Genomic DNA, 23,141 nt, shown 5'->3' with positions numbered 1-23,141 from the left:
AGCCTGTATAGTAAGTGAGATTCATTTCATGTTACTGGAGCTGTGGAAAAAGTAAGGATGTCTCATCCATGCTATTTGGTTTTCCTCCCTTAGGAGGGCAGATCTTTCTGTTTTAAGCTGTTTTCCAAGTAGCTGGGATTCATTAACCTCTGCAGCTGCCTTTTTTGCTGGTGACTCATTGCACAGGAGCCTGAGAGATTACTGCAGACCAGACATCCAACTTTTTGACAGCTGCGACTAGAGGAGATGAATCCCACTTTAGGTAGCAGTCTCTGGTTGGTTGTTGTTGTTAGTTGGGGACACTTCCAAGCCATTCCAGCATACAGTTCTTGCTCACCATCTTTTTTAGTCCCAGACCCTAATCACAGCAAACTCTTACGAGAAACTCAGCCCCCAGAACTCCGAAGCCATGTCCTCACCCTTAGAAAACCGCATCTGCGACTCTTCATTAAAATAAATAAATAAATAAATAAAGTTGTCAGAGTTAATTCTGTGTGTGGCATGTGCTCTCTAAAGTTCTGTATTGCATTTTTATAGTTAGCCATTGCTACATGCACTAACTGAAAACTATTACAAATATCAAGTGCTTTAAAACAAGCAAGTGCCAAAAAGAAAGCTATCTTCTACATATCCCCCTTGCTGCTGGCAACCACTACGTGCCGTAACAAAGATCTCTTAAACCTTGTCTAGCTGTCTTCCACATCTCCTCCCTGATGCAGCTTTAGCTTTTCCATGCTTTTACTCAGGGTATTTTCTTCATGTTACTCCTGTTAACATATCTCTTTGAGAAACTGCTCAGGGCCGAGGCATTGGAGAGAGGTCTGTTGCTGTCAGTGCCTGAGTCCTAACCGACTGGCACTGGGTTATAAGAGTTGTGTGAGCTTCTGCAACACAGCACAGCCACCAACAGCCACTGGCAGACAAGGACTCCCTGATCTCTGACTTGTTATACTAGGTATGCTAGGGACTGATGCAGGTATTTTTTTTTTTAAGTATTATCAACTCTCTTGATGGTGGTATGTTCCCTGAGCTGACACTGAGGCTTGTAGTTTCACTCTGGTATATTGCATGCTTCATAAATATTTTGGTCTGGATGTCACAGCAGGTAACAAGAAGACTAGACGGATATTGAGATGAAACTATCTGAAATAGCACCCACCCCCCTGCGCAGGGCTGAGGTGCTCTGTCTGTCTGCGTTGCAGTCCGTGGTCCCATGTCTATCTGGACTGGGGAACTTATTACAGGATGTTGTGGCTCCCTATCTCTACCCAAAACAAAACGTGGTTTTTTTTTGTTTGTTTCAAAACAAAAATATGAGAAAACAGGTACTCAGATCTTGTCATGGGAGTGGGGCATCGGGCTACAACACAAGGCTGTAGTGTCTGGATGAAACAATGTTTGAATGGTCTGTCCTATGGTGTAGACACCATCACTGTTGTGAGTGAACGCAGACTGGTAACTAGTCCTGTAACTCTTTACAACACAAAACTGTTGAGTTTCTGACTCTTGTTCTGCGATGCAAATCCAGAATGATTCTGTTGACCTCACTTCTGGGGGTCACGGTCAGCTGCTGATTCTAAATACAACTGCAGTTGTTTGACAATTTAGGGATAAATCCCATGCTGGCAGAACAGATGGGTTTACACAGAATAGTGTAATTATTTCGGTTTTGCACTGCCAATGGATGATGTAGAGCAAACCACTCTGCCCCTTTGCTTGTTATTCTAATCAGGTTGCAGTCCATTTGATGTATAAATCCAGTCCTCCATTTATACCACAGCATATATCATTGCTGCAACTGGCCTCATATTTGTGCATATTTTTATTTATAAATATGTGTGTGCTCAAACATATACATGTGTATATTTATATATACAAAAACTCTCTCTCATACACACAAGTATATAAGAGTATAAACACCCTTGAGCTCTTGTGACCTAAAATAAAGATTTAAAAATTGGATAGAGGATATTGGATAGAGGATAAATGCAATTTTCTCTTTTTTCCTTTTTTTTTCCTCTTTTTTTTTCCCTAGAACAAGTTACATGTCCTGTATGTGAATCTGTGAATGGAGCTAAAGTAAAGCATTATTTGCAGCACAGAAAGGAAATGGTTTTGATGTATATGAATCACTACTGTCAAATTTGTACAAGTAAAATACAGTACAGTGGATGTATATACGCAGCAGCCCCCTTCATGTTTAAAACATTCTGCAGAGCTTAACAAGTGATAACCTAAGATAAAGCTACTGTTGGGTCAAAGAATGAATTAAACAAGTGTTGCCTTTAGTCTTGACATGAAAGCATTTACAGAGCCAATGTTCTAAATCTCTGCTGGCAGTATATTCAGAGGTGGCAAACGAAAGAGCACTTAAGATGCACAGGCTCTTTCAGCTATGGATTTATAATGATATTCCTGTAGAGCATTTGTAGAACACAAAAGCTGACTTGGGCAGCAAGGAAGTAATACTTCAGCTGGATATGTACGGCCTTGAGATTAGATGAGCACCTGGAAAACCTTCAAGAGTTAACGAAAGCCCAAAAACAGATCACCTTCTGGGGGACCAGTAGCAATAGCAGCTGACTTTGTGACCCTTCCCTCCCCCTTGCTGCTTTTTTTAAATTCAGACAACTCCAAGCTTTTTTCCGCTTACAAGCAAGCATACTTCCTGATTATACAAGTGACAGACTGAAAGCTCCTAAATGGGTTTCATTGGCACAACAGCTACAACCATAGATAATCCAAGAAACTGCTGCTGCTATCTCCTGAATGAATCAGCAGGAAGCAGGGAATTTACCCTCTGTGCCTGGTTGCTGAATTTGGCTGAGCAGTTTACTGTGCTGCTTTCAAGAACTGGGTGTCTGTCAGCCAAGATTCAATGTTGGTAAGACCTAGGTGGACACTCCTTCCCACAGAGCATCAGAAACCTATCATATGTTTATGACTTGCAGTTGTTCCTCAACTGGCCCCAACTCAATCCAGTTCTTTGGTGTTGATTATACTCTGCCACCTGGTCTCTCAGGTGGTATTGGAGGCATCCTTTTGTTCCTCCTTGAACCCAAAAATGTACTTTTAAGTAATTTGCATTCACTTTTGAAAACCTCAGGCACATTAAAAAACAAACAAACAAAAAAAACAAAAACAAACAAACAAAAAAACACCTCCAGAAAAACAGAGAGGCTAATACCAAACATAAAGCTCTGAAGACATTAAGAGGTAGGCAAGATTTCGGTCCTAGACAGAAGCCTTTCCTCATTATAGTTTTGTCATGTAAACTGTAGCAGACAGAGCCATAGACTAAATTGTCCTCAATCCAAATTCTGTTTTGTCATATGTCCCTCTGTTTTGAAATGATGTGTTTCAGGAGACTTCTAATAAAAAGTGAAAGTGCCTGAAATTGGAAGAAAATGGATTTAAGTGCTTTTAAGTGATAAAGTCCAAAATTGCTATCAAAATCTCCCTTCCTGACTACACTCCATCAGTGTCTGGCATTCTGTTTTCCTTTCCTTAAGCTCTAGAGATACCCAAGGTTCTGTTTCTCTGACTAAATAAAAGCACCTTTAGTTTGAGCATAGAATCACATAATCACAGAATTATTTAGGTTGGGAAAGACCTTCAAGATCATCAAATCAAACCATCAACCTGACCTACAGAATCCCATCACTAAAGCATATCCTTCAGTGCCACATGTACACGTCTCTTAAATACCACCAGGGAAAGGGACTCCACCACCTCCCTGGACAGCCCGTTCCAATGCTTTACCACTGTCTTCATGAGCATCTCCATCCTAATCAGTCTAAAACCTACACAGATGAATATTTGTCTTAGAGTACACCCCAGACAGCGGTACAGGTTCAGACACTACACAACAGAGACAGGCAACTGTGTTTTGTATGAGACCCAGCCCTTTAGGAAGCGGCAGGCATGGGAGCTATGCCCTCTATAGCCTGCCAGGGTTCAAACTGATGTGTCTGTACTATGGAAGGGAGCCCTAAGCTTGGCAAGACAAGCTACACTAAGCAGAGGCTCTCTCCGCTGGGCTTACTGCATCTATACTGAAAAAAAGAATATCAAAACTACTAGATGAGAGACAAATGTCATGGGAGGAGAGCTCAGGTAGTCAGGGCACTCACCTGCACTTCTGTAGATGCTGGGGATTCAGGCCCTCACATGCCTAGGATGACAACAGACCTGCTACCTGTGAACAAAAAATTGAATTTCACAAATCCAGCCCTTTGTGCAACCTCCCCTTTGCATCCCCAGATCTACTCACAGTGCTGTTTCATTTTATATTTGTAAATGGCTTTTAGAGTGCTTACCTGAGCAGCAGATGTTTTCCAAGTGATGAGCAGCTGCTTGTGACATCTCGTTAGCACTGCACACCTAACACCAAGGAGCTCACCTCTAGATGGTGTCAGAGCACACCCCTGCATGGTCACGTTACCGAAAGCCTGTGTATGCAAAAACTACTTGAAAGGCTGCTGCTAATATGTATTAGAGGTTAATTCCAGAAGTCAGGAAAGCTGATGTTTTGTCTGAAAACAAACAGAATATATGTTTGTACTGGAAGTTGTAAACAAGGAGGCATGCTGGGTAGGTAGCCTCAAGCTAGCAGAATTTTTTAAAAATCCTGAGACTTGTCTTTACATTATTTATAGGCTGGAGAAGATTCATTGTTTGTGAAACAACAGGCAGCCCTTGTGCTACATCTATTGACACAGTGAAACCTTCTTGGATTGAAATTTGCTTTGATATCCTGTAGAGATTTTCTCCTAAAGTCTGAGTTTCTTAAATACACTGCACTCACAGGGTGTGCGGTCGCCTATTCTCTTGTATGTGTGTTCTCTCTCTGTGCTTCATACATTGCGTACGACACTTCACAGTGAACCAAACCCCATGTGGTGGAAGAGAATTATCAAGGGTGTGTGGTATCTTTAAAGAACAATTTAGTAAAACATTGATTCTTATTAACACGAATAAAAGCAGATTTCATAAAGGCGTTAGCAAAGAGTGAAAAAACTGTTATTTACACAAGTTTGTGTGTTCTGTGTAGATCTCAGCATGAGCTAAAGATGCTACTTTTATAATATTAGCAGAAAGCAGGGAACAAAGCAATAAAGAGCACCGAAAGACTAATTCCTCCCCCATGAAAACAAGACAAAACACTGTGTCCTAAGAGGATACGCTGTACTCACTGTCAACCCTTATCCTCCACGGCAATGTGAGAGCAGACAGCAAGGCTCAGTGGGACAAAGTCCATTCCACGTAACTCCTCTGAAGTCAAAGATATTACACCAGAAATTAATACAGCCCTTATCAGACTCAAGAATGGTTTTGCATTTTATTTACTGTTATTTATTGAACTGGAGTAGCCCCTAGAGGCTCTCAGAAGGACTGCTGTCCCGTTATGCACTGAGAACTGACAGGAAAGGACAACGATGAGACACTTAGGCACTCACTTTGATTTTCCTGGGGTTTAACACCAGCTCAGGAGTCTTCTTCCTTACTTCTCTTCCAGACATCAGCTTCATGTCCTCTTTTCTAAAGTATCAATGAAGGAGATCCTCTGACAGAAAGACCCCCAAAGTTGGTGGAATTAGTCCTACACACAGGTTGCTATTGGCTGCAACACCACCAACTCATCCTCACCTGCTCCAACCAATGTCTCAGTTGCCCAAGAAAAACAATGTCCCTGCCATGTCATTGAAGGGCTTGAAGGGCTTCAGAGAAGAAGAGCTCCAAAGAGGAAAAAGAAAAAAAAAGTCAAAGTTAGCAGTACATTCAGCTGTCAGAAAAGCACTGGGATAGTCAAACAGGAACCTCAGTATTTTCCCCCTGGGTTGGAAAGAGTGATGTTTTGTCATGCGGAGCAGTTAAGAAGAGACTAATTAAAAGCTAAGAAAAAATAATAATAAAAGGAGACCCACAGAAGTACCCTCTCCAAAACAGATGTTTTAAATTGGTAGACTGCTTTTCTCTTATTTGGGGAACATCCTCCTCCTCCCCTCCCCCCCCCTTTTTTTTTCTGCAGCCTAAATGATAACATTATTAGAGAAAGTAGCTTCACTACTACATGAGCTTTATACTCTATGAAGATATCAGTACATATTGCAATGTTGGATGCTTCTGGTGAATCTAAATATAGCCCTTACCCCTGCCCATTAAACATATAGGAAGAGAGCTTCTGGTGCAGCTGGTACTGGCTATTACATCTGACTAACAGGCAGTTAAACTTGCTCACTGTTGAATCGTAAATCTACCTGTGCACAATTATAAATGGTCTGAATTTGGCTCGTCTTTCCATGGCATCATGAAGTGTTTTGTATAAGTAACATTTTCTTTTTGTAGTAGGCTTATTTTAAGGATCCTAAATCATTCTGAAAACTTCCTACAAACCCTGAAGGTCCTGCAAAATCAGTAAATGCATTTTAAATTAATCACAATGCAGTAATTGCAGGCACCATCGTTTCTATCATTGAGATACCTGGAGGTAGACGTATTGTAGTGTGTTTGAAATCCAGTGGGGGTTTGACATTACTGAGCATAGCTACTCAATTGGTTGGGAAAGGATGCACACCACAAAATTGCATGCATCAAACTGATAGCAAAGACTACTCTTGTTTTCAGAAGATAATCTTCAAGACTAAAAGTGACCTGTAACAAGAAGTCTTTCTGACTAACCCAATTTGTCTGAAACAATCAAGGGATCTTGGCAAGAATCTTAATTTTCTCCATAATCCAAAGATTGAGTCTTTTAGCACGTGGTTTTGTCCCGATCCAAAGGGATTAGGGCTTCCTAGTCACCTGCCAACATCAGTTCTGCAGAGATTTCCTCAGTGGCCTCTTCTATTGCATGTCTTTGCCTATCAATGCCTATTGAGGCTGGATGGAACTCTTGGCTGAAGATATTCAGTTACGGCAATTTAGCGCAAACTCCTCTGCTGGCTGTGACATGAGGGCCTCAGAGGGAGATGTCGAAGGCATCCCTTTGTATCTGTTTTTCTCAGTAGCAAGCCAAGGCTGGTTTCTGCTCCTCAAAGATAAGTAGTGAGAGGAAAGGATAAGACAAACTGGAATGAGAAGGAAAAAATCATCCAAGCACATCCATGGGAAGGTCATAGATAATGATGAGAAAATGTGAAGAAAAGAAGGATGTGAAGAGCACAGTCTGACTGAGCAGCCTGAATTAGTGTATCACTGCAGTAGGCCCAGTATAAATACCTAAGAGATTAAGTAGACAGAATGGATATAGAGCAATCACAGCTTTTTTTTTTTTTTTTCTTTTTTCCCCTGTAGCTTTTTCAGTTACAGAAACTTAAATTTCAAATTAGCTCACTGTCTTCCAACCTGGCTCTCTAGCAGAGGCTGTGGTCTACCATGAGCTGGTAAAGGATGCCAGGGATCACCTGTAGACTCCTTCCTGGGCACCCATATAGCGCTGAGCACAAAATTCAGGCCAGAAATTTGCCACAGGCCAAAACAGTGAGGGGGAGGTCTCTTTTAGTAGAGCCGGTAGCTCTACTTTAGTAGCTATTTAATAGAGCTGTTCTCTTTTCAGTTGTGCCCAGCAACAGGACGAGAGGCAATGGGCACAAACTGAAGCACAAGAAGTTCCAGATAAATATGAGAGGGCACTTCTTTACTGTGAGGGTGACAGAGCACTGGAACAGATTGCCGAGAGAGGCTGTGGAGTCTCCTTCTCCACAGATATTCAAAATCCACCTGGATGCCATCCTGCACAACGTGCTCTGGCTGATCCTGCTTGGCAGGGGGGGTTGGACTAGATGATCTTCAGAGGTCCCTGCCAGCCTTGGCCATTCTGTGAGTCTGTGAAAATAACACAGAAATGAAATTGCACTAACAATCATTTCTCATGTCAATCTGTGCAATGGGTGGTATTAATAGCATGCCTAATATTTTTGTTAACTCATAAAAGATGCTCTGGAGTGCTATTACTAATGATAGGGCTGCATTCTCATGTAGATAAAGCTTCAGGCCAAAAAAGATGAGTGGTGGAGTTTATGTTACATTTTGTGGAACAAAGATATAACTAGCCTTCCTTTAAGCCCCATTATAGGGCTGACTTTTTATAGGACTGATTTTTTTTTTTTTTTTTTTTTTGGTCTTTTAGATCCAGGATACTTGGGGATACCCTTGTTTCTGCTGTCACGGTGTACTTAGTGATCTAGGGAAAACATTAAGATCCAGCTGTGAAGCTCAACTGTGGTGTGCTTGTGTAGCGTAGTGCGAGGTGCAAGTTCCCTGAAGTGGCCACTGGCAGTCAGAGAGCTAATACACAGGTGCGATGGCAAACATCAGCCTTTAAAGACAAGTTGATGGCTATGTGCTCAAAGAATGATGAAAGCTGCAAAGGTCCTCAAAGATGTCCAAAGACAGTGAGCCTCTGCCTCCAGTGGGCTCTTCTGAGACAGAAAAGTCCCTGGAAGGAGGACTATCATAGACATGTTCTTTCTCTCTGCATCCTTTCTTCTGTTTCCCACAGAGGGGAACCTGCCCCAATATATATATATTTTTTTCATATAAACTGAGCAAAAACTAAGCATTATAGTTGAATACCCCCCTTATCCCCACCCACCACCACCACACTAATGCCTCCAATGGGCTTCAGAGTTTTTTCAAAGACAAGCACTCAATGGGAATGAAAACCAGTTTCTTTAGTGTGTGCTTAGAACTACAGTTAGCCAAGTACTAAATAGATTTTTACAATCCTTTACTCCCATTAGCATTGAGGAGTGCTCAAAAAAAGTATTCCCAGCAGGAGGTGATACTTGGGATCTGCCTAGTTTCCAGCTCAGATGTCTCCAAATCTGTGCCAGAATTGATTTAGTGGGCCACTACCATCTGAAGTTGAGAGCAGCACCCAGTATGTATTCAAAAATAAATGTATTCTTTGGGAGTTTAAATTTTCCTTCAGCTCAGGCTGTGTAGCTAGTTTGCACAATACAATTAGCAGGATTTGTTACTGCAACAGGAGTTTGCAGTAGTGGTTCAATCAGGAGATGTGAGCCACAATCGAATCTAATTCATTTTTTCCTAACTGTATGGACTCCTCAATGCTAGTGGGAGTAAAGGATTGTAAAAATCCATTTTTTTGTCATTAAAGTAAAAGCTCTGCCTATGAATACGTACACAAAGCACCCGTTGTAAAAGAAGCAGCCATTTTACCTTGTCACTTCTGGAAAAGAATTTGACTTCCCAGAGTTAGAGAATGCAACAGAGGACGATCACGGATTTTATTCAGGATAGCATATTCAGCAATAAAGTGGTGGGTGTAATCCTTAGAGAGAGGTTCTACCATTTTAATCGCAGCAATAGAGTGGTATGACTCTCTGTGTAGGCAAGCTATAAAATAAATTTTGAGAGCCTGTTTTGAACTACGGCATTCCTGCGTTCTCACTTTATACTTTTTTTTTTTCAACCTCCACAAATTAGGATGAGTTACTGGCTGATATTAAGTTAGATGAATGCAGAATTTGCAAGCAGTGCATGCAGAGAGGGATTCGTATGTTTTGGGAGTGTGCTCTGTAACTCAGATCCACTGATTCATTTCTGACTTGTAAATAGCAAAAACATTTGTTATTCAGTTTTCACAGACAGCAAAATGTGTCAGTCTGTTACACACTGTAAGTCAGCTGTCAATAAGAACTTCTGAAACAGCCCATCTTCACTTACTGGATAGTAAATAACTACTGAAAACGAAATGCTTGCTTTGCAACTTAGCTGAGAAAAAAGAAAACAAAAACCAAATCTGAATATTAGCCCCCTCCATGGAGACTCTTTTTTGTGCTGGCATTCAACAAACTTTTTGTATATTACTTTTATTCTGGCATCATTCACTACATCACCATTAGCTTTGTGTTCTGGATAGTGTGGTTAAATTACTGTGAATGCTATAGTTAAATTATTAAAGTTGCCTTGGTTGCTAATCCAGTGCTGACTGCCTGTTACCTTGGAGTGTGTAGCTGGTTACAGTTCACTGCCTTTTGTCCCCATCTTCCCAGGGTACTATCTCTAACCAATTACCAAGTCTGATGCTTTCTTGTTGTTCTTGCTAGTTAGTAAGCAGCTCTCTTAGCTTTCCCTTTGGCATCACGGCGACAGTGCTAATGAAAAGTGCCTGGATTGGACCTGGAAAATGAAAGCTATATTTTTACCCACAGAGCAAGCACAGCTCAGTCTGCAGCACAGTAGGCTTCCCCACTTTGTTGTGTCAAACTTTGGCCAAGATGCCAAAGTGGACTAATTAATGCTAATTCTGTTGCTGTCACCTACACCCAGGGAGGTAAGCTCATACCACACAGCTGAAGTCATGCTATCAGCTTTTCTTTGTTCCCATGCAGGCCCCCTGGATTTGAACCAGCAGCCCACGACTCAAAGACTCTATAGCCTGCACAAATTCCTAGGGCTATCTACTGTCTTTGCCATGGATTGTTTCACTGGAGTCCAAAAATAAGTCGATAAACCAGTGGACAGAGCCAGCTGGGAACTGAAATTTTTGTTTGCAGGCTATTCATCATTTCAATAACTCTACTTCCCAGTTAGAATAAAAGCTACTTGGGGAATAACTATTTCCTGCAATTACAAATTCTTAAAAAAATAAATCAGTAGAGGACCATTTAAAAATATTTTGCTCTGAATCATTTCACTTTGGTTTTACATTCTGTGTTACAATAGTACATCTTTGATATGTCTAATAATACACAAATAATGTATAGTATTAATTTACAATACTTTAAGCAACACATCAAAATGAAATGCTCCATCTTTATGGAAACACTGTTTTGAATTTTCACCATAAAAAGTCAAAAATCAAATTTCTGCAAAATACTTTGATTTAAATGAAGGCACATTTTTAATGGAGAGTTGTTTTTCACCAACAGCTACAGGCAATACCATGATATATTTATTTGGCATATGAGAATGAACTTTAACTTTTTTTTAAAAAAAAAAAAACACACATTGTCTTCCTTAACATTGACACAATAACCATGCATACCTAGATCAGCAAAGGCTACTTACTGTATAGATCTGGAGTTTCTCTCCTTTCCATGTTATCCTCTGGCTTGATTTGGCTGGTGTCTGGCCATGCTGGATGTCAGAGCCCACACCTCCTTTCCGATCACTTTCTGTCAGGCAGAAGCACAGATGTGACCGTCCCAGTGGGCTGGCAGGGACCCTCCTGCACCGGGGCACTGAACTGGCTGGGGGAGACCGGCACTGCCTTGCAGCCCAAGAGACCTCCTTTTTGCAAGGAAATGCTTGTGCTAAAAGGTTTGTTTGTGTTTTGCAGCCCACCTAATACCTGCTTGTTACTTCCATATGCCAAGAACTCATGATCAAAGTGGAAGAGGCTTACCCTGAAGTAATTTTTCTATATATATACATGCATACATATTTTTTAATTTGTACCTGTATGGACATATTGATATAAAATCCTCATTGTATTTAGACAGTTTCACCCACAGTTTATATTGAGGGAAAAGGTATTTTAGGGAAACCCCAACCCTTTTTGCTTTCCTAGCTAATGATGTTATTCCTTGGTATACTTAGGAAATAAAAATTGGCAGCCTCTGTCAAAACAATAAGGAGGATAACCGCAGTCTGCCAGAGCAAAGAGCACATGCCAGCCCACCCACCAACACCTCTGCTGTTTAAGGAAGCCACCCCAAAGCAGCCCATGCCAACCCAAGAGAGGAATCACTTTTCTCCTTCTCACCAGTCCACATGCAAACTCCCTCTAGTGCAAGTTGTCTTCCTGACTCCTCCTCTTGGCAGGAGCCTCAGCTGGAGAAGATTTTGTACCAAGAGTGTCAGGCAAGCCAGGCTACTTTACTTCAGAGCTGCAGCTAACAGGAAAATTAGCAAGAGCAGAAACTTAAAGGCAGCAGACAGGTGTATTGCCTCCAGCTACCAAGACACTATCAAAGATCCACTGCTTGACATCTGTGTCCATAGGAAGTCCTCTGCTTTAGATGCTGAAGCAGATGCCAGGCCTTCTTGGATCTTTGACAAGCAAGAAGACCTTTATACTTGGCCTCTTCCTATGTCTTAGATGCACTTCCTTATCATCTTGTCTCTGCAACAATTTACTGCTTCATAAGAGGTGATAGCACCAATAAGTCAAAAAGCTCTTTGCTTTGTCTTTCTCTGTGGGCTGATTGTCATGTGAAGTCTGCTACTTTCTGCACTCTTGGCAGAGCAACTTTTGATGCTGTCAAGAGGATAGGAGCAAGGAGAGCATTTACTTGTAAAAGGGCAGGCATAGGGATTCATCTCAGAGGAAGTATTTATTTTTTCTATTCCATGGAGAAGCAGCATGCTAAAAAGGAGAGCTACGAGATACAATTGAATTAATGGTGAACAAAGTTCTTCTCAGTGACAGGCAAGAGCAAACAATACTCAGTATATAACAATATTAGATGCTACCTTGCAGTAAGCCGTTCATTCCGATCCGTACTTACAGACTAGCACCAGGTCCAGGGAGCCGTGCTCATCTCTGCAGTGAACAACAAGAAGGACTTCTTATTGGCACCAATGAGAGCACTGATCCAACATCTCCCACTAACCTACGCCAAGTCACCTCAGGCAAGGCTAAACAAGAGGTCTGCACTAGGTCTGGAGGAGGGAGGAACATTTCTCTGTCTCGCAAGAAGCACAGACTGAACTTGATGAGAGAGGAAAATATTCCTGTCCAACAAACAAACAAACAAACAAATCACTTGGGCTTCAAACATATTTTGGCTACATTTTTACAAGAAACCTAACCTGTCATTTCAAATGGAAATTTCTTTTCATTTTTACTATTGAAAACTTGTCTTTGAAAAATGCTTATAGCTTTTTTTCCTAAGGAAATAAGATTTATAGCATCACGCTGCATCCATATCATTTTGTGTCTGCTTACATCTTTCCTTTTGAATCTCTTGCCTGAGCTCAACCAAATTTGACGAAGATAAAGAGTCCTCAGAAATAACAAAGCCTGCACAGATTTCTTGACTATCTTCAGAAGAGCCCTGGGTGGCTGTGCAGAAAGAGTGAGTGCTGCCTCTTCTTCTGGGAAGAGGCAGCAGTGCCAGTTCCCCCATTAGATTTCAAAGCATTCACACGAGAAACAGACATTATAAATATTCCAACATTTAGAGGTTTTCCTTCAGAGTTCTAAACAACAACATATTAAAATCCATAGGAAAACAACCACACTAAATCTACAGCTTACAGAACTGCTTTCCTCCTTTTCATCATACTTTTTTTGCTTTCTATCCCTAACTGTATTACAAAAACTGAAAGACACATGACATTCTCTTTTCTCCAGTTTCCTTTCTTTCTCTGCTCTTAGTTTTTCAAAACTCACCCCATTCAGGAACAAGTTTCCAAATGGAAAAAATGTGCAAGAAGATCTGTAACTGATGTTTACTTCTTTTTTTTTTTTAAATAAAAAAGCAATGTTTTTGAAAGCAGACTTAGAAAAAAATAATCTTTGACTTATGGAACCCACCCTTTTTCAGGTTAGGAAAAAGGTAAAATTTCTAGGAGAAAAAAAAAAAAAAAAAGAGAATTAAAATCCTTCATTTCCAAAACAAAAAAAAGAGATTGTGAAAAAAGCTAATTCAAAGGTTCATTTGAATGTCTTGAAGTGAATAAAATTTTATATTTATTTTTAAGTTTTAAGCAACAAAACTGAAATGCCCAAGATCTTGGTCATTCTTTATTTCCTATATAAATGCAGAAGCATCCCCTCTAATAATTTTCCTGTGATAGGCTGTTCTTTTAAAACATATGCTTATCAATGACACCTGATATATGTGACTGCAGCTTTCAATCCCTGAAGGCAGTTTGTTAAAAGTATGCAAGTTGATAATGGCTAACATGTATTTATATCTCAATTTTCAGTGCCCACAAGGCACCTAAGTCTTTCCCTATAAACAACATTTAAATAAAGTTATTGGATGCTAGTAGCTGTTTTGCCATTAACTTCTCTTGGGCCAAGAAGGCAATGAAGATTTTAATTACGCAGGTCATTTGTGAAAAGCCTTCCCAAAGCCCAGCGATGTATGTCTTGCTTATTGGAATTTTCATTTTTTTCACATATCTGAATACAAGCCAATTTTTTTTTTCCTGTTATGTGGACAGATGATTTGCTTTTGGATCAAGGCAAGGACTGGGATATTTAAAAAATAGTTCACCTAATTCCTGTTTGTCTGCTCTTCTGTGCGTCATTTTTTCTTTTTCTTATTTTTCATGTGAATATCTATTGTCTTAAAGATAACCTCAGTTTTCTGAGACCAGCTGATCTGGGTAGCTTGATGAGATTATTTTCCAGGAAAACAATAAAGTGCACAGTGCAAATGGAGTTGCTTTAACAGCTATCAGGACGAGATCTGCGTAAAATTTCCCCAACTGTCTCAGCTGTTCTCGCTATATGCCAAATCACAGTTTCAGATGGCTGAAATAGATTCATTTCTTCACACTTTGATTTGTCTGCTACAGATCTCTGTGCTTTGTGAAAGCTCCTTCCTTAGTCTGATACAAATTCTCAAGAATTTGGATTTACAGCATAAAGTTGTAAGAAAGCAGTCAGACCGTATGCCCTATGGCTCTCACTCAGAAGGATCCCTCTCTGGTCTTGCACTGGCAGAAAAGAAAAAAAGGAAGTGAAAATAGAAATTCCTGAGTGCCAGGTATAAGCAGTTCACCTATACAGTCTGAGTATATTTCAGCCTCACAGAGTACATTATTTAGACTGTCCTTCTAGACTGCATCCCTTGGTAGCCTGCTGTGGTGCTGACCAGCCCATGATGTCCTGCATGTGTTTTTTCACTCATTTGGCCTCATCTGCACCCCTCCAGCAGCATAACTTCAACACCCCAAACCACAGGGGCACTGGGGCCTCTCAGTAGGCCTCTCTTGCGGCCTACAACTCTGGACTGGTGAAATGGGCTGCATTAGCCCTCAGACCACAGAGCCTTGATCAGTCTCATGACAGCATTTACAGCTAGCTCACATTGAGTTCCAGAAAGTCTTTGAAGTTTTGCTCTGCGCTGGTGAGCACCATACTGGCTCTGAAGCAAGTGATTTTCCCAGATAGTCTTTTTTTTTTTTTCTTTTTTTTTTTTTCTTTTCTTTTCCCCACTGTCCATGAGTTCATCAGCTCCATTTCAGATCAAGAGCCCTCAAATAGTAGTGACTTTTAATTGCTACCTAGCCATATTGGATTTGAACTGGTGACCTAGAGAAGAAAAAAGCCATTCCTGATCTCGTTACTCATCTCTTGAGTCCACCGTTCCCTGAAGAATGTGACTCATTAACTGAACTGCAATTTTGCTGACTGTATTTTTCCAAGCACTTCATAACCTACATGAAATTACAATATTTTCCCCATTCTCACTCTATGTATGTCAAATACTTATATATTTCCAGTTCTTTTGCTAGCTGGCCTCATAGGAGTTGTGTAAATGGCATTATCAAAATTGCATCTCCCTGATTCATTATTTCCAATTTTATAAAATAGCTGAGTTAGTGAAGACACTATCAAAGGGTTTTTTAAATAAACATGCTTAATCTTCTAGAGATTAAAAGAGATAGTATGGGTGACATATAATGATTATTTTACCCAGATGCCATCAGAAATACAATGTACCAGAAAAACACATCAAACAAATAAGCACAATAGAGAGCATTTCAATGAGGAGATAATCACACTGCAGGATTTTCTTCAACACAGTGGCCTAAATATTGCCCTGTATGAAAAGGAAAATGAAAGAGGAATATATAAAAAAAGAGATTTATATCCCACAGTCTTCTTTAAAAATGAACTGCAGCTAATATCTAAACTCGTTTATTTTTAAATTACTACCTAGCATTTAAATTTGTCCAACAGGCACAAAAATAATTTAAGAAGCTAGAATAATTTAAAAAATAATTTAAGAAGCTAGAAAGAAAAAAGCAAGGTGATCAATTTCTAGCAAGATGCAAATTTTTACTGATAAAAGTAAAATGATTAAGCAATGTGTCTCTAACCAGATATCAAGAAAATTCCACCGACTGTCTGATTATCTTAACATTTTTCACAGAAAATACATTGGTGTGTAGAAAAAACACAAGATCTGCCAGTATAGAAATTCATGGGAGACGGTGTAGATTCAACTCTGTAGAAAAGGAATTCATTTAATAAATAACAAATCCTCCTGCTATTCATTCTTGCTGCAAAGGGATGTCTGAGGCAGAATAATGCCCAATTTTCATACACCGTGCTGAGATATTAGATGTATAGATGCTATTAGGTTCTGTCCAGGTCCAGTTGGTGTAACTTATGTAAATCAACTGAAGTTAATTGAGCTATGCAGATTTACCTAGGTAGCTGTGAGAAAATCACATATACATTTATAGCATGCCTGAGAAGCCAGAAGAGGAGTATTTTAAGGCATATTGTGTTCTTTGAAGTTAGGAACCTGATTAACTCTTTCCAGCAGATGCAGCTTCTTTGTGGCTTTTCCACTGACTAAATATTTGCACTCATACTCCATAGGGCTCAAGCTTCCTGCCAGATTTTCACTGAGAGAAGATCACATTTCTACTGTGTAATTATTCTGTTAATTAAGTTTTCACATATTTCAGTCATGTGCACTGTGGCATTTCATCTGCCCCAAATCATTCTATGAAAGCAAAAAGCCAAAGTAGGAAAAAACTCAGAAATGCTACCTGGATATATGCTTTCAGTAAAAAAAAAAAAAAAAAGGTCATACCTCTTGCCAGCTGATCATCCAAAGAGCAGTCTGACTAGCACATAGCCTAACTCAGTACCCAGTGTTTTCGAAATTGCCAAAGCCAGGGGTCCAAAAGACCCACAGATCACTCACAGTACTTGGGAAGGGAAGAGCTTTGCTTGTCCACTGTAAAAGACTGGTCTGGAATCCACCCCCACCCTGCCCCTTACTACCGCACAAACCCCCAAACTCTGAAGCATTTCTGCTACAATAGCCTCAAGGGAAGCATGATTGTACTCTCACCTCCTGTAATTTTGTTTGCTTATCTGGCATTGCAATAAAAGCCTCTCCTCACACAGGAGCTCCACCACAGGTTTCTTAATAGTCACCACCTATGAGCCATAAATGCTACCTCAGCATAAGGAAAGGAGAAATAAGTGTTGGCTCAGGGTCTCAAATATCCAGATTTCCAGTGTGCAGGTGCACTTGAATAGAAAGAGGATGCAGAACCTCATAGCTTTTGGACATTACTTATTTTCATCCTCTATATGTTTAGAAAACATGAAGTAGACCAGACTTGACAAACGCTTCTTACCAGTGATGGCTGGACGATTCTTACAGAGTACTGGGTGTTTGATGTTGTCAGGCCAGATGGCTCTTGATAGCTAGTGTCTTTCTCTCCTATTAACCAGACTCAAGAGATACCTATATAAACTAGACAGAGGAATCTGGCCCGTAGGTTTAGTGTCAGAATTTGATTTTCCTGTTGTTCTGTAGCTATACAGTACAAACAGTACTTCTCAGAAGTAGTAAAATACATCAGATTCTTGTTGGCATGAAAAAAAAAATACCAGCTGTTCGATATTCAAACATGACAGTCACATATTTGCATTGACATGAATGAGAAAGGTTTCTCAGTCATTTCAATGGAGCTTGGATGAAAGAAACAGATCTAAATGTTTCTTCTACTGCTTTTTTAACACTGCCTGCAAGGTACTTTTCTGCCTTCTCTTTTTTTAGCTTATCAATATGTATTTCAGATTTTTTTTTACTTTTATGTTTAACACATCTTTTTTTAAAAGGGAGTATGATCAGTTTCTAAGGATGTTACTTAGAGGTACAGTGGTACAAAAAGGCAGCCACAGACTGGGAGGAAAGCTTTCAAAAGCCCATGGCAAATGACAGGGATGGAAAGCTGATCTTTCCATGGCAAACCTTTCCCTGGCACCTTGCAGGTTATAACCAGCTGGCGCATATTGTAGTCTTTGACGGGAGCCAAGTAGTGCTCTGGACTAGGATAGGTCTCTATTACCAGCGTGGAAGACAAGCCCAACATGGTACAGTATTACTGTCACACATCAAAATGATCACCCTGAGTTCTCCTTTTCCCTTCAGAAAGCACTTGAGCTCATTTATCTCACCCTTTTAATCAGGCACCACTTCTCTTTTGACTAAAGCTTAACCAAAGGGAAAACATGAGTACAACTGAGGAAATGAATCCTACCTGACTGAAGTCAAAGAAGAGTGGTTTTCTTCCTGATTTGAGGCAAGCAGCAGTTTGATCTTAATGATATTGTGCTATAACCTGCTCTCAAATTAGGACACTCAGAATTCTTCCACTTTTGTTTCTGCAGGTCTGCAGTAGGTGGTTAAGGTTTGGAATATGATTAGCAAGCTGTTCAAAAATACAAAGCTAAGAATAAAAGAGGCAATTAAGGTTACATTCAGGTAAGTGTGCTACTCTCTAAAATAGTAAGAAATCAAATAATTATACAGTTCAAGGATAATACATAATGGTGTCTCCCCTGAGAATCTTCAGTTCATCTCCTGGCCCTTACTTCTAATTAATCCTTCAATCCTTTTGTAGGTTAATACAATTAACAATAACGATAAACCCTCTGTAGTGTTAAATCAATTGGATTTGCAGAACTTGCTTTTCCTTACTATGACCAGCAGGGGTCCGAGGAAACCCTGCCGCCCTCTTAAACCTTAATTCTAGCATCAGCCAATGCCACACACTCAAACGCATCCTTTTAACTGCACCGAGGGTACTGAAGAGGGGAAAACAGATTAGTTCAATATTTCCTTAAATGAACATTACACAAATCATGTTTGAACCCCCCTGCCACCACACACACATCTTTAAATAGTACTACAACTATCCAAAACTCATACTGCCAACACATCCTGAAAGGCACAGAATATTCTTGCAAAAACTTAACTTTAGATTTATAACAAAAAATGAATGTATATATAAATAATGTTTTCCCCACAGCACTTAAAGAGGGAAAGGTTCGGCAGGGTGAGACTGCATGTGGACATTTATTTTATTTATTTATATTATGTGGACTGTATAGGACATATATATATATATTATTTATTTATTTATTTATATTATGTGGACTGTATAGGACATTTATTTCTTTTCTCATCCTTATTTTTCCAGGTCTTTCCAGCTGGATATGAAACAGCAGTACATAGATGCTGCTCTCCCTGCCACTGGATCTTTCCTTATATGCTCGTTAGCTTTATGAGTTACATATTACAGTTGCATATTTAGCTATGAAAATTAACTGTGAAAATTTAGATTTTCCTTTTAACCACCTACATATATATATATATATACATATATATAGTCAGGACCTGGTCTAGTTTTTTTTCCTTATCACAGACGAACCGTATATGTAATATTGGGTCCCATCCTCCCTTTCATAACTCCCTTTTATGTTTCTGCTCCTTCCATACTAACTGGGTTGTCCAGTCCTTCAGGGTCACACCTGACATCTCAATGGAGAATCTCAAACAGCAACTTACTGGTAATAGGTCCTTAGGTCCTTTAGTTTCCAATGTCCTACTGACCTCAGCACCACTGATGAACCATTTTGCCTTTCCACCAGCTCTTAGATGTTCACAGCCCCCTGGATCATGTCCTTCACTTCTAGATAACTTCTTGCAGGTGAGTATGCACCTCCAATTGAATCCATCTCCCATCAACAAGAGACAGAAGGAGAACTACTGATGGAGTACCTCTCTGAGACTCATATTTCCCCAAAAGAGACTGGTATTGTAACTGCCCCCTGCAAACTGCCCTGTCTTGGGGAGTCTGAAGACCTGCACTCAGCAGTAGGTGTTACTTATTCCCCTTTCTGCAGAATCTCAGAAGGTTTCTAATTGGATGGTTTGGTTTTGCTGGCCCATGGAGAATCTGTTTGTTTGTTTGTGTGAGTTTCTCTCTATATATGCATACAATAAAAACAGCAGAATGACACTAGCTATTCTTAGTTAAGAATTGGTTATGGAATATAAACGCTGAAAATTCAGAAGGAAAAGAGACATTTTTTAAGGGTTTTTGATTATCTATATCCCCACTGTCCCCTATCACTGTGTCCAGCTTTCTGTGGTTTCTTTCTCTATTTTCAAAAACATCTGTAGAGCAGTGAAGGACTTACGAGGTAACAACCTTCATCTGTGTGGTTATACATTCAAATGTGACTGCGGAGTAGAAGCCTGAAATGAAAGGGCTTATTAATAACATTTTTTATTCATACAGAAGTAAGAAAAGGCTTCGTCTGTTCATCCCTTGATTGTCTTTTTCTTTTCAATTACCTTTCCTAAAAGGAAGTTTAATGTTGTCTCTGGATTCCTGCAGGTCTCCAGTCTAAAAGAAACGGAAAGAAAACCAAACAAAACACTTTCATCTTCAGGTAGGTTTTCCTGTGACTTTTTCCCCATTGTTTTTTCTCTTTGCTAAAAGAGCATCTGGTATATACTAACTTGAATTTAGAAAAGTTTATATTTGTGGGGGCCAACAGGGCTCATGTCTCCTCTTCTGGTGACACTCCCCCACACTGGCCACCTAAAACCATGACATTTCCCCAGTCTGGGACCTCAAAGGTACCTGACACCTGTACTTACCAAACAGGAGACTGGACCCTAATTCTTCCCTCTCACATTGCTCCTTCTCCTCCTGCCTCCACCAGCCTCCATGGTTTATGGTCTTAAACCTCCAGTGGATTGTGCCCTGTAGAATCCTCATAGATCTCGTGTTGCTGCAGTCCTGATTGCACCCCATCTTCTTCTGTGCTGGGGCAAAACAGTCCATAATTTGTGAGGCTTTCACAATGAGATGAGGGTTTGTAAACTCAGTGAAACCTAATTTGAAATTGTAATGCAACCTCCTACCAGAATACAGCAGCAACATGCCCAACCTACTCAAATTTACTTTCCAATCAGCCTGTGTGCAAGACTATTCTATAAAAACAGTTCAGCAGGATGTAGAAATTTTCCAGTGAAGTAGGTCATACACTTCAGGACCCATTGAGAATGTAAGGTTCCCCAAAATCTAATATAAATGAATATCAAATCATCATGATTCTTGGGCCTTGGCTAGTGTCTAAAGGAGATTTGAGCAGAAAGAGAGGAGTACTTCCAGACAGGTCTGTACAGATGGTAAATGATCCTTGACCCATCATTTCAAACTGAATTTCTAGCCCAGGGCAGAACTTTCTGGCAGTACGCAGAGAGACATCTCACAGTACTGTGACACTGAAATAGATCATCAACATTAATTAAATTATCTTTACAGTATTTCTTGTCTAGATTTACTGTTTGTATGGAATTGACATTAATACTAGTTTATACATATATTACAGCAGATCATCTATATTTCTATTTCAGCTTAGTGACAAAGTCCAAATAGTGGAGTTTGTTGAATACTAATTAACACTAGCCCCCAGCACAAAGCACAGTTTTTTTTTCTTTCTTAACAAAAACAAAACAAAATGTAAACAATATGGTGTTTGACTGGTATAAGAGGAAATGGCACTTTTTTTTTCTTTTTTTTCTTTTTAATTGGGATTGTTAATAAAATAATTATCAAACAAAAGTTTCTTAAATGTACTTTCTGGGAAGCAAACATAAAAAGCAAAAAATGGACACCTGTGAATGTGTAAAAAGCTGCAATCATTTGAGTGGTGCTGTAAAGACTGTGCTCCAAAGACAATTATATTCTCTTATCAAAGGGCTGTAAATGATCTCCTGACTGACTGGGAACAGTCAAGATACCTTTGAGGGACTCCGCACTAGGAAAAGAAATGCTTTGGGGATCTGCAAAATATGCTATGTCCTGATTCTTACATACCAAATGGAAGAACAGTCCATTTGGAGAAGAGCGACACGCAGTCTGAAAGTCAGATGTTACTAGTACATCTCAGCATCTTGTTGCTCTTGAGCTAAAACACAAGTTTGTATGCTTGGTTGTCTTGCCAAGGTTGCATGCTCTCACCTCTCCCAGAAATCTTGTTCATCAGTCTTTAAAGTGCCCTGAGGGTCAGCACGATAGGGAAGAAAAAAGAGGCAGGAAACTAGCTGATTTCTGATGGGTTATTCTGTTTCCTCTCTGATTATGTTTTGTCAGATTGCTAAGAGGCTCTGTTATGGGTGAGCTTTGGAAAACTACCTCCTTTAGCGAGATAGTCTAAGTTTCCTTGGATATGTACTCTTTGCAGTAGAGTTGGCACCCTAGGGAAATGAGTGCTTAAGCAGCTATTTTTATGGCTTTGTAATTCTATCTCAATTTTTATTTCCCCCAATTTTTTTAAGTTTGATACTTTAATAAGTAATCCACCTTCTCCTTGCAAGTCAGAAAGCTATTATTTTTTAACAAAGCCAGCTGATTGCTGCCAGCCTTCTATTTAGTGGCTATTTTGAGTGTTTATCTCAGTCAACTGCTATTGATAGCTTATAACGTTGTCTGTAAAGAAAGATATAGCTCCACAGTGAACAGGTCTGTGTCACCTCATACTCTACAGTTTCAGTTCATCCTCTTGCTCTCTAGTCCACTGTGCTGTAGGAAGCCCAGGTTCAACCTTTTGTTCTCATAAAAAATAATACACTCCTTGTCATCAAGCCTGGACTATGCTGGGCTGGACCACCTTCATTTTGTATACAGAGAAGGATGGCAAACACAAGGATGGCAATACCACAGAAACTAGTGACACTGTACCTTGCCTTTTTTCCTTACTTTCAGCATTTCCCAAGTGTTGGCAAGACTGCTTAAGCTGCCACAGAGAAAGCTGGATCAGTGAGAGAATCTGAGTAAAAGCTGATCCAACATAAAGAGAAGAAAATCAGTTTTAACTTCAGTAGGTTTTCTCTCTTTACCTTGAATGCAGCTATATTGGGGATAATTTCACCCAGGCTATTGTTAATGAGCACTGGCTAAACAGAATAATTAATGCATACACAATTTCTATGCTTAAAAGTACCTTTTCATTTTGGCAACAAGCTTGTTTGAACACTACTTGTAAGAGGTTTGGTCTTGTGGTTAAATGCCAGCAGGTATGCAAATAAAACCTTGAGAGTAATTGCCTCAAGAAGCCAATCAGAGCAAGGTAAAATCATCAAAAAATCCCTGCACTT

At 39.8% G+C, this 23,141-nt stretch overlaps 2 long non-coding RNA genes across 7 annotated transcripts in view; one reads left to right on the top strand and one right to left on the bottom strand.

Annotated features, from left to right (window-relative positions):
* LOC106039517 (uncharacterized) overlaps positions 1-17,058 on the bottom strand; it is a 31,832-nt gene extending 14,774 nt beyond the window's left edge. The window contains exons 1-9 of one of the 6 annotated variants that reach the window (XR_010830312.1): positions 11,738-17,058; positions 11,041-11,147; positions 10,045-10,149; positions 7,723-7,827; positions 6,805-7,027; positions 5,650-5,736; positions 5,460-5,566; positions 5,196-5,274; positions 4,134-4,535 (exon numbers count right to left, since the gene is read on the bottom strand). This is a non-coding gene — a long non-coding RNA (uncharacterized lncRNA). Of the gene's footprint in view, positions 1-4,133; positions 5,275-5,459; positions 5,567-5,649; positions 5,737-6,804; positions 7,028-7,722; positions 7,828-9,186; positions 9,396-10,044; positions 10,150-11,040; positions 11,148-11,737 lie in introns of those variants that run through there. The other 5 variants (XR_010830314.1, XR_010830313.1, XR_010830310.1 and 2 more) reach the window with 5 other exon arrangements.
* The window catches only part of LOC125183215 (uncharacterized), an 81,950-nt gene extending 62,501 nt beyond the window's left edge, over positions 1-19,449 (top strand). Inside the window, exons 2-3 of the long non-coding RNA XR_007164802.2 lie at positions 18,356-18,449; positions 19,168-19,449. This is a non-coding gene — a long non-coding RNA (uncharacterized lncRNA). The remainder of the gene's footprint in view (positions 1-18,355; positions 18,450-19,167) is intronic.
* Positions 19,450-23,141: the final 3,692 nt, after the last annotated feature.

The sequence above is a fragment of the Anser cygnoides genome, chromosome 3, assembly GCF_040182565.1.
Source record: "Anser cygnoides isolate HZ-2024a breed goose chromosome 3, Taihu_goose_T2T_genome, whole genome shotgun sequence".
NCBI classification, from domain to species: Eukaryota; Metazoa; Chordata; class Aves; order Anseriformes; family Anatidae; genus Anser; species Anser cygnoides.
This window is presented reverse-complemented; position numbering and strand designations above follow the sequence as displayed.